Raw genomic sequence first — 12,299 nt, 5'->3', positions numbered from 1 at the left:
TGAAGACTAATTTACTGTGCCAGTACTTTCTGTTAAGGGCAGCCCGGGGACTGCTCTCCACACCGAGCATCCTGCTTTTTCTATTCCAAGCCGGCCATCATGGTCTCGGGTGCAGCAAAGCTGTGACTGCCAGAGCCCACGAGAGCCCAGCTGTCCCAGGATGTGAGTTTGGGTGAGCTCTGCCCACGGAGGCTGGCTTTAAGGCAGCCGTGGGGCAGCCTGAGGCAGAGCCTGGGAGGCTACAGACTGCTTTGAAGGATCTTCTTTCAAAAAAGCATAGGAACTACCATGATGTTTTTAAGTAGCCATAGCGAAGCGTGGTCCTTACGTGAGTGGTAAGGGCAGAACTACACCTCTCCACGCAGGACACGATACTCAGTCATCTGCCTCCTCCCGCCCTGCCCCAGATGTGGAGGGGTTTCATAACACTGACTACCAACTTCTTATAAAGCAATCCATATGGGAATGTCATGAAAGGTGATGAGAGAAAAGGTATGCACAAGTGTTGCCTGCCTCTCCTAGACAATCGCAGCAGGGGCTCTGGCTCCACGTGAGACAGACCTGTAACTGCACAGGCAGGCTCCTGCGCACTGGAGAATTTCCCACCTCCAGCAGCTGGGCAAGAGGAGTGGCTGGATCCTAGTCTGAAGTAGAGAGATTGTACAGCGCCGACAGCCCGGGGAGTTCCCTGATGTGTATCGTCACAGCACGGGCTGTTCCAGGCAAGGCAAGCAGATGCATCAATGCTCTCTCTGTAGACAAAGTGTAAAGCTAAGTTGTTTTTTTATTTATTTCTTTCCTTTCTTTTTTTTTTTTTTTGGTACACACTTAATCACTTCATTCCAGCACTGCACTAATGACAGCTGTCACTTTTTTCCAGGGTTTTCTATCATCATAAAAGCCACAAAATAAATAAATTAAACCCAGGGGATATCAGGCTCTCCCTGTAAGCAGGGGAGAAGCAGGTGGTGGCTGCATGGCCACGGTGCCCAGCAGGGAGGGAGATGAGGACAAAGTGCAGGACAAAGGAGAGGGGAGAACAGCCCAGCTTAGCTTCTGCCTTCTTCCTCCCAGGAAAGCTCAGAGAAGATTTCAAAGTGAGTTTCTCAGTATTGTATCTGAATTAACTTTTTTTTTTTTTTTTTTAGAGAGAGAGAGAGAGATACTTCAGACAGTCCAACAATCCTGTTTTGATGCTCACCTCTGAGTAGCACGCTGGTGTCTGAGCCCATAGCTCCAGCATCCTTAATGATGGACCAGCTAATGTCTTCTTGTGGAGACAAGAAAGAGAAATATGAGAGACTAGTGAGGAATTAATCATCTGAAGGGTTCTTGAGCCTGTTCCTCCTTCCCTGAGTCTTCCAGCCTCTTCGTTTCCTCTCAGGGCCAGAAAGCCTCAGCTGACAAGTCCACTGGGCAAAGCCCAAAAAAAGAAGATAATTCCTAGCTGTTGCCTGGTGACTGCAGGTGTAGCATCCCACTCCCTTCAGGTAGCACCAGCAAAAAGACCTGTGGCTATCAAAAAGAGCAAGTTATTTTCTTCATGTTCTTTTTGAAAAGCTGCCTTAGTCCTGCTGACTACAAATCCTATTAGAGCATGGGGGTCCTAACTGGGGTTTGAATGCCGCAGTACTTTAATGATGGTGTAAAAAAAAGTAACCCCACCTTCAAAGGCCCTTTAGTGTGCGAAGGCACTTGTTGGCAGGGAGAGAGCAAGTACGCACACAAACACAGGCATGAGTCAAAAGTATAGGTGGCCACATCACACAGGTGGGTGCTCAACAGGAAGGGTGCAAGCAAAGAAACAAGGTCTGTCCTGCCACATCCCTAATGGCTACTTGAAGACAAGCTTGTTAATCTCTGGTCTAAACTGTAGCATCACAAAACCCATCTGCAATCACTGCGTTCTGCAGCTGCCCCTCAACCTTCAGTGATGTAAGCTTGCTTGCACCCTCCCAGAGATCTCCACCGTGCACCCATGCACCTCAGCGCTGAGAGAGATCAGCTCTCCTTGCCATGGTGTGGGGGCCAGGTGATCCAGGCCATGGTGGCTCACCCGTCCTACTCTCCAGCTCTGTATCACCATCCCCGTTGATATATATTTGGCTGCTGCAGTGACAGAATGAGCCAGCGTGGCATGGACTGGATCTGCAGAGAAGGGAAAAGCAAACCATCAGCTCAGCAATGTTGGAGGCATGGCCCCTCTGTGGCAGTGTTAGGTATCCTCCTGTACTTCCCTCACTCCCCGCACTGCTTGCTTTAAATTTGATCACCGAAGGGAACACCGACCATGCATACCCCTAACCTCTCCCTGGTCAGAGTTTATTCCGTGTCAGCACTGCAGTGTTATTCTTCTGTTTCAGTACCCATTCCTGATCCAGAATTGCTATAATTTGAATTTTCGTATTAATTTTCTGATGCACATAGAGCAGGAGAAGAGAGCAGCAAAATGACCCTGCCAGTGATCCCTGCTGTCAGCCCATCTGAAATATTCCCCCCCGCCCCGTGCTTCTCCAGTGCTAGCTGGCTGCAGAGAGCCCCAGGGGGGAATGGGCTTAACGGTGTAATTAAGCAGCTCCTGAGGTGGCCAGCACCACCCAAGCTCCCAGGAGTGTAAATGCTCTCTGTGCCTCTCTCACTTGTCTTCAGTCACATGGAAGAGCTTGCTTTTTTTATTTTTTCCCCGAAGGTTATTTGTAACATGACAAATGCCCTCCTGAATCAGATTAATGGGCCATCTCGGCCACCCAGCATCTTAACTCTGACAGTGCCAGCGGGAGATGCCATTTAAGGTGAGCATGTGAGCCCGGCTGCCAGCGGCAGTCCTTCCTCCTCGCTCTCCCCACCTTCCCAGGTGCTGTGTTCGGTCTGTTAGGGGGTACACCCTCACCCAGTTATTTATTTATGGGCCGGTTGTTGCTGAATTTTTCTAGCCGCTTTTTGGACCTGATGAACATGTCTGTCCCTCTGAGCTCCCGAGGCAGTGAGTGCAAGCTCACTGCCTGCGGTGTCAAGATGCACTTGTTCTTCCCTGTCTGGGACTGATGGCCTGTGAGGGTCAGCAGGTGCCCTCAAACTCTGGCTGTGCACAAAGTGAGCAATAACAGTTCTGCATCCAGCACCATGACTTTATAAACCTTGGGTCACACTGCCACACCCCAAGGCCTCACCAAATAACGCTTTCTTTGCATTTTTCCAAGTGGCTGATGAGCTCCGTGTATTCCATATGATGGGGAAGGTTGTTGGCTGTTAGTGTTAGGAAGAGATTATGTAGCTAATGTGTGGGATGTGTGAATGCATTTTTTAGGAGGATAAAAATAGGATCCTGAAATGCTGATATTTTAAGTCATTTATAATACCACATATATTTTTTTTGTCTGTCTCCTTACTGAGGTTTCCATAAGTTGTCACATGTGACTATTTCTGGTTTAGTTCCATATTAATGTTGAGTAACGGTGCATTAGTCTGAAATTCTTCCTCTAATGAACTGGGCAGCAGAATGTGGATGTTTTAGACAGACTTAATTTTCCAGCCGTGTTTTGATCTGCTCAAATGAAACAAGAACTTCTTCCCATCCCTCCCTCTCCCCACCAGTGCATCACACTGTTGGGTCTAAGTTTTGCTTGTGGCTCATTTGAGGACAAGTATCAGCAGGCAAAATCATTTTGTAGTACAAGGCAAAATTGTCATGGATCATCAGCTAGCTGGGACGTCTTGGGAACTGCAAGTCAGTCTCAGTGTTTTCTTCTCCACTTCTGTTTCTCCGTACAAAGCTACAATCGGGGTTCCCTGGGAAGGAGGAAGACCTTTCCTGGCATTTCCAGCAGTACACTGGTAGTCAGGTTGAACCCTCAATTTTTGTTTTGATTGCCCCTTCCTCCTGCTTTTACATTTTATACCTTTACACCACTTTACACCTATTCCACAAAAGCCGGTACTTCTCTTCCTGCATTTCTAAAATGCAGCTGCGATTTAGAAACAACGGAGTTATTTCTGAGCGAGCCAGAGTCCGTGATGCACCGTGCCTGCAGACAGCTAAGGCAGAGACTCTGCCTGCCTGGGAAAGTTTCGGATTTAATTTCCTTTGCAGCACCTAGCCTGTTCGAGACTTCCTTCCCTGACTCACCCCAGAAGCTCCATCTCCTCGCCCACGGAGCAAGCGTAGGATGGCTGCCCTCCTCACTCACACCCCAAACCTTGTGTGCTACCGTTTCTCCTCTGGTGTGATAAGCAGCATCCACACACCAGCTGTCTAATTAATCGTTTGTAGGGATAGAGATGAAGGTGGTGTCATACATTCGGAATGGAAAAGAGGAAAATGTTGCAGCTTTGCACCAATGAACATTTATTGTTGAACAAAGCTCTCTGAGGCAGTCATCAAAAGCTTTAAAAAATGTCCTCACTGTAATTTGAGCAAAAGGGTTAAACAGGTGCCTGTAGGAATTCCTGCTTTTTTCTACCCCAGAACCGGACCCCCCTATCAATAAGGTTACCTACTGGGGTTCATTTTTGATGGATGCATACTGATGAATGCATAATACATTTATCATCGTTTTACACAACCTCTGGTTTTGCTAGCTACTTCACTCTAATTCGGTACTCTTGCTCCCAATTTTGAACCAGAGCCCTTGTTGTAGAGCTAGTGTAAGAGCCCTTCAGTTAGTATCCTTAATTACTCCACTTTGTCCTGCCTCATTTTAAATCTCTGTCATGTAGCTGTGGGTAACACTTACAGAGTGTGTTCCTAAGACCCATGATGGTCAACGGAGAGGCCACTTCGAAGCAGATGCCTACACTGTAGACAGATAAAAGGAAGCAAAAGGAACCCAGAGTCCAGAGAGATGATTTTCTCCAATTCAGGCCAAAGTTATAGTTCCCTGAATGGGGTTTTTGTCACTTGTATGGCCATGAGAGGTGTTTGCAACGACTATAACCCCCATCCTAACCACGCTAGCTGTCTCCTCTCTCATTTCAGTCAATGGTGATCTAGTTTATCTGTAATTCCTGTGACCAAATGTGTAAACTTTGGGTCGAGATGAGTCATTTGCTTGACTCCACTGTCTCTCCACTGCCTATAGTTCATAGTGTAAAGCACTAAAGCATTGATGTACTGCGTGGCCTGGACTCACATGGCTGGGACAGCAGTAAGAAGACCTAATGCAGCTTTTGCTTTTTGGTGGTTTTGGAATTCAAAGGTTGGCCCTGTATGCTTGTTAGATGGGGAAAGTAGTTATCATGAGCAAACTCAGGGCAGTCCAAAGGGTAAAAAAAACTGTAATTGTTTGTCAGGAAAACTACTTTTAGTTTGTTCCAGATTCAAGACAGGAACAACTGAAAAATCACTTGGTGTTTTGAGCGTAATGCTAACATTTCTCACCAAGCAGGAAGGAGGGGTGGAAAAGGAGAGGAGGGGAAGACAGGAAAGACTGACTGCATCTCACACCTGAAAAAGAGAAACCGCTTTGACTCTAGTGGTTTGGTTATGAACCGTTGTGTGGGGGTTTGAAACAAGACCCTGAGAGCCTCTATTTCCCCCATTGGCATGTTTGTTTCTCGGAGGGGTTTTGGTATATGCAGGATAGATACCTTTCAAAAGACATGAACCTGCAAGGTCTGTTTCAGATGTGCACCCATGCCTGATGGGGATGTAAGGGCCTGAATCACAGAGGGCCAGGGAAGGTGAAAACCAAGCAACCATGCTTGCCACATGCTTGTAGATGGAGTGATAATCAGAAGTGAGAGAGTGGAGTAGGCAAGTTGTAGAGGACGTTGTAGGAAGGCAAGAATAAACTTCCTCTGAGGAAAGGGAATGGAGAAATATGACAGAGAGAAACATTGGGACTCTTTTTTTGTATTGACATTACATTCGCTATAATGACAAAAGCATCAGTGATGAGACGCGTTCCCCACCCTCCTCATGCAATCCACTCCTGATGACCAGTGTGTTTGTGGCCCTCATCAATGACAGCCTTTAGCTCCATATGCTGGATTGCCATGGGAGGACTGGCACCCTGTCAGACACACAGGGCTCTCCTTCCCGCAAGAAACAGCCGCTCAGCTTCCACCATGCACATGGTAGGGCGTGAAAAGAAAGATACCAGCAAAGTTACTGAATCCAAGGCTGGAAGCAGATGTCGTGGGTGACATGAGTCCTTCTGCAGAGCTGTCCATAAGCATACAGTGAGGTCCATGAAGGCACATGTACAACTAAGCCTTGGGGGTTGGTGCAGTCAGAGCTTCCCTGAGCTAAGCTAGGGACAGGAGGGCGAGCATTGCCAGCAGCCCCCATGATGCTGGCTCCCATGGGGATTGAAGGCCTGGAGGATGCACTATTTTGGCAGCCTCTCCCACTTGTACTGCTCAAAGGAGTGAGCCTGGAGGACTGTCTCACAGACTGATCACCACCTTACCCTGGCGGTCTTGCCCACCCCAAACTGGGTAATGGCTGACTGGCAGGACTTGCATGGTGAGACAACCCAGGGCAGTAGCTCCACTTCTGACTCCAGGGGTGAGCTCCCAAAGGGTGACACGGAGCACCGGCATCCACTCACAGCTGATGGTCTTGACTGTGGCCACTTGCATCCAGAAGCTGGATGTTTGCCAAGTACCCCAAGGGTGATTCAGCCCCATATGTCCCCAAGGCCCTGGTCAGACTTGGGCAGAGGAATTCAAGCATGGTGGCCACTCAGGAGGAAATTCTGTCATCTTCATCCTTTGGGAAAAAAACAGCCCAGGACAACAGACATCAGGTGTCCTCCCAGTACCACCACAGGATTAGGGTCCCACCTTCTACCCACAGCCCTTTACAGGTCACACTGTCCAAATACGAGCAGGGAGGCAGATGGAGAAGCTGACTTCATGGTGCCACTCAGGACCAGCACAAGGAAAGACAGAAATAGAATTTTTCTGTTGTTAAGTCTTAAAAGGGAGATGATGCGTGTACAAACTGATGCGGGCAGTGACACATTAACAGGAGACAGATGAAAGGACAGCGTGGTACTTTCTAGAAGGGGTGGCAAGTGAGGGAGGTAGGGCTTGGTGGGCTTCTGAAAGTGCCAGACAGTACATGCAGTCGAATTGTTTAGCCCTGGAGGCTGGATTATAGATATTCTGAAATAAACACCTTGAACTTGGGTCGTAATGGGGACATGAGATGCCTCAGGACCAAACGCTTTTATCAGCAGATCCACACTTATTACACTGCATTAATTGCTAAGGTAGGCTGAGCCAGATGTCACACCAGCTTTCTCTTCATCAAAAGCAGCAGTAGCAAGAAGTTTCCTATGCATCTCAGCACTCATTTCCTGCAGAACAGCTTTTATATTTCATCGTCCCCCTGCTCTCTCTTCCAATTGCTTGAACAGCTCTGTTTAATTCAACCCTAGAAGAACTCACATTTCTTTTGCAATATCGAGACCTATGCGCTCCCCACTTTCACAAGGCCCTGAGCTGAATGCTCCCAAACTAGAAGTGATACAAAATGAGAAATAGTGTATGTTTACAGAGAAAACACCTCGACTGCTTTTAAACTAATTAAGACCTTTGCTCACAGATAAGGAAAGGCTAACAGTGTTTATTGAAGTTTAATTATTTATTACTGAAGAAGCACAGATTTTGGACCAGAGTTTCCTTCAGCTAAGTGCCATTAAAGCAGATTAAAAAAAAGACACTTTCAAAGAGTTTACAGTTTGTGCAGTCTGCAGCCAGGTTGGAAGAAAACAATCAGAGCAGACTTATAAACAAATCCATGTGTTTGTGTTAATGGAGTCAGAGCTTGTTCTTGAGTTGTGTAATAGTCTGCAGCACTATAAAACTGAAGGAAACATCATGCAGTAGCAAAATGTTGAGGACTTCATTGTGTACATGCACAAAGTAGTTTAGTCAAAAGCATATGGAGGCATTTAAAATGCCATTCAGCTAGCACTGACTTGCCTGCACTGTGCGTATATTTAGTGTTTATTGTAATTATAGGTTCACAGAGATGCATATACAAGTGTGTATTCTTAATGTAGTTAATTGTGCAATAGAGGCCCGTTTTTATTATGGCTTTTGACTTAAAATATTTCCTGAGTTTTGTATTTAAACTTAAACTTTTAAATATAAAAGTTTATGTTAATGAGATTCTTGTGTTATAAAACTACAGAGCTGTGGACCTCAGAGAGCTCGCAATTATTTCAAAATAGAAATAATAGTAGCATTTTCTGTCTTCCTTCCCAGCCTGCAAGAGAAAGTGTTTGATTAAGTATTAGCTGTATTTGTGGTTTTGCATACTATTGGGCTAAGAGAGTTTACTGGGGAAAAAGTGAATCTTCGTGCTCACTTCTGAGTCTAAACCCCTGATCTTGGTGTCTTGCCTGCACACAGGAGTTGCATTTTGAACAAGTATGTATTTTAGGTATGCTAACTTGGTAAGATTTCTGACACAAAATTGCTTGCTTTCACAAACATGCTATGGAAGTGCTGCTTTTTTTTTTTTTTTTTTAAGGGCAATTTTATAATCACAAAAGGGCAGTATGATCTTTTGCTCTGTGCCAGTCTCAGCAGCATTATAGATTTCATGTGGGCTGGACTAATCACAGAAGTATCTCCCCTTGTGCTTCAACCACAGCATCCCAAGCAGGCTATAGTCCATGCAACAGCAGCCCAACGTTTGGAAGTGAGATGTGAGGATACCGTCAAGGTCCTGAAATCGGGAGGCAGATAAGAATGCATAATATATTGAAGTCACAGGATCTTGCGTTGCTCAAGCACATGTTTTGAATACATAGGGCTGCTAATGCTGCAGAATGGCCAGTCAGTCTCACCTCTGTGCCTGGCAAGATCATGGAGCAGATCCTCCTGGAAACTCTGCTGAGGCACATAGAAAAAAAGGAGGTAATTGGTGACAGCCAGCATGGCTTCACCAAGGGCAAGTCATGCCTGACAAATTTCGTGGCCTTCTACAAAGGGGTTACAGTGACAGTGGACAAGGGAAGATCAACTGATGTCATCTACCTGGAGTTGTGCAAAGCATTTGACACCGTCCCACATGATATTCTGGTCTCTAAATTGAAGAGATGGATTTGACAAATGGACCACTTGGTGGATAAAGAACTGGCTGGACGGTTGCACTCAAAGAGTTGTGGTCAATGGCTCGGTGTCCAAGTGGAGAGCAGTGACAAGCGGCGTTCCTCAGGGGTCGGTACTGGGACCTGTACTGTTCAACATCTTTGTCGTGGACATGGACAGTGGAGTTGAGTGCACCCTCAGCAAGTTTGCCGATGATACCGAGCTGTTTGGCGAGGTAGACACGCTGGAGGGGAGGGATGCCATCCAGAGGGACCTGGACAGGCTGGAGAGGTGGGACCAAGCCAACCTCATGCAGTTCAACAAGGCCAAGTGCAAGGTCCTACATCTGGGTCGGGGCAATCCTAAGCACAAATACAGGCTGGGCGGGGAATGGCTGGAGAGCAGCCCTGAGGATAAGGACCTGGGCGTGCTGATTGACCAGAAGCTCAGCATGAGCCAGCAATATGCAATCGCAGCCCAGAAGGCCAACAGCATCCTGGGTTGCATCAAAAGCAGTGTGGCCAGCAGGTCAAGGGAGGTGATTCTGCCCCTCTACTCCACTCTTGTGAGACCCCACCTGGAGTACTGCATCCAGCTCTGGAGTCCCCAACATAAGAAAGACATGGACTTGCTGGAGTGGGTCCATTGGAGGGTCACAAAGATGATCCAAGGGCTGGAGCACCTCTCCTATGAGGAGAGGCTGAGAGAATTGGGGCTGTTCAGCCTGGAGAAGAGAAGGCTCCAGGGAAATCTTATTGCCGCCTTCCAGTACATAAAGGGGACCTACAGGAGAGCTGGGGAAGGACTTTTTACTAGGGCATGTAGTGATAGGACGAGGGGGAATGGGTTTAGACTGGAAGAGGGCAGGTTTAGATTAAACATTAGGAAGAAGTTTTTCACTGTAAGGGTTGTAAGGCACTGGAACAGGTTGCCCAGAGAGGTTGTTGAGGCCCCATCCGTGGAGGTGTTCAAGGCCAGGCTGGACGTGGCCTTGGGCAACCTGGTCTAGTGGGAGGTGTCCTTGCCCATGGCAAGGGGATTGGAACTCGATGATCTTCAAGGTCCTTTCCAACCTAAACCATTCCATGAGTCTATGATTCTATGATTCTATGATAATGCTCCTTCTTTCAGCTAAACTTGTTACAGCTCTCACATACTGCTATAAAAACCATATGCCAGGGCTCATGATTTTACAGATCAATAGAAAACTGATGTACATAAAAGCTGTGTTTTGGTTTTTTTTTTAACGTGTTTGGTTCCCAAGCCTCAGATAAGGTCTTATAGTCAGGTTAATGATTGGAAAGCCCCCTAGAGAAAACCAGCAAGAAAAACTGAGGATGTGAGTGTTTATTCCATATCCTCAGGGCTTCAGAGCTCTGTCTCTGCTTCCTCTTAAAGTAGGGCAGTAAATCCTCCCTAGGAAGTAGGATTGTATGTCTCCTCCTTCGAGAAACTGTGCAAGGTTTAATCTTCTGCTCATAAAATACAGTTGAGGTTTTTGCCCTTTGTTTATTTTATATTGAACTGATTTTTAACACAGAACTCCACAACGTCCCCTACCTGGATGGAAAAAAAACAAACCACCCTTCATGACTACCTTACAGAAACTTTCTTAGGCTCTTTTTTCTCCCAGGCTCAGTTAACTAGATGTTTTAAGATGGCACAAACTGAGCACAAGAGCCTCCTCCCAGTGCTGAACAGCCATCTCACTGTGTAGGCAGGCTGCTCTACAGGGTAAATGGGAAAATACTTCTGAAACCTCTGTAGCTGAGGACTTGAGCCGTCTTACGTCCCACACGCTAAGGAAGGCTCCTGCCATTGGGCTTATCACTAGAAAATAGTGATGGACCAAGTTGGGAGGTGGGCATGGGGCTGAGTCTGCCCTTCAGGAAAGACAGGAAGGAAACTCCTTGCTTCCTTAGCACATCTACCTGCATGTGGCGGCGAGAGGTGGGCAGTGCCTGGTCTCATTGCTTCCTTGTACCTCTTCTGCCCCAGGAGCAGTGGTGTGAAACCACAGGCATCTTCCCAGGACAGGATTTATGTGGCTTACTGCAAGGGAGCCTGGAATTCAGATCTGAAAGCTGAAGCCACCTTCAGTCTGCATTTACATTGTTTAGCTTTAGTCACAAGCTCAGTAGCAACGTCAACTGAAATCATACTGAATCCCAATTCTTTAATATTGCCAGAAGGCTAGAGAAGGTGGGAGTTCTGAGGAATCTGCAAAATTATCATTCTTATTTGCATTATGTTGTTTAACCATTATGTTTAAGCATGATATTATTTGATCAAAGTCATGCTCAGAATGACGATTCAGTCCTCTGGTGGGACTGGTATATGTTCAGACAAATTAAAGAGAGTTTATTCTCAGACATGTCTCTTGCCTAAAAGTGCTGGATTTTATTCTAATGATTCTGTGTCACAAATGGGATTCTGCATTAAAATGTCAATACAGGCCAAAGGCAGTAGCAATTATCTTTGCTAGACATACTCTGCTGTGGTATGTCTGTAATGAAGAGACCTTATATGCCTGCATCCCATCGGAGGCCCATCTTACACTGCCATGTTCTAGACGTGCCTATCTGGACCAGGTGTTGCGGTAGTTAAATGTTCCCCGAGGTTTGCACCAGCTGCCGTCCACTCAGTCACAAGCACCCTTCGAGGAGTCCTGACAAAAAGAGACCGCTGGGGGAGAACACAGTGGATATCTAGAGATCGATTCCTCAGTACTTCTTTCAGTACAAGAACTAGTGAGTATCAAATATAATTACTACGTGGAAGGCCAAAAACAAGCAAAAAGAGGTGATTCTTCACAAACATACTTAGGCTGTCAGACGATGCTAAAATGTATGTTGGCTTAAGAATGGCTAGGCAGGTTGTGGAAAAGACCTTTACTCAGGGAAGTTAAATACCAAACCACTATCTCTGGGTCAGGCAGATTCTCAGAGCCACAATTTTATGTAAGGCATGAAGAGTATCCGCAGAAAGCAGCACTGCAAGCTTGCTGTGCTCCTGCACTCTTGTCCAGCCTTCGTTTTTGGTTACCATGGGAAACAGGATGCTGGGCTGAGGTGGACCTTTGTTCTGACACTGTATGTCTGTTTGTGTGTTTCTACTGTTACTTATTCTTTCTGTTCTCCTCTGGGTTGGATGAGGAGAGCCTTGGTCATGCCAGTGCTATGCAGTGCAAATCGGACTTTCTCTACTTCGAGCCTCCATTGGTGCGTCCTAAACCCTTTGGGAGATGTCCT

This window comes from Charadrius vociferus, unplaced genomic scaffold (genome assembly GCF_000708025.1).
Source record: "Charadrius vociferus isolate BGI_N301 unplaced genomic scaffold, ASM70802v2 scaffold201, whole genome shotgun sequence".
In the NCBI taxonomy this organism is placed as follows: Eukaryota; Metazoa; Chordata; class Aves; order Charadriiformes; family Charadriidae; genus Charadrius; species Charadrius vociferus.
This window is presented reverse-complemented; position numbering follows the sequence as displayed.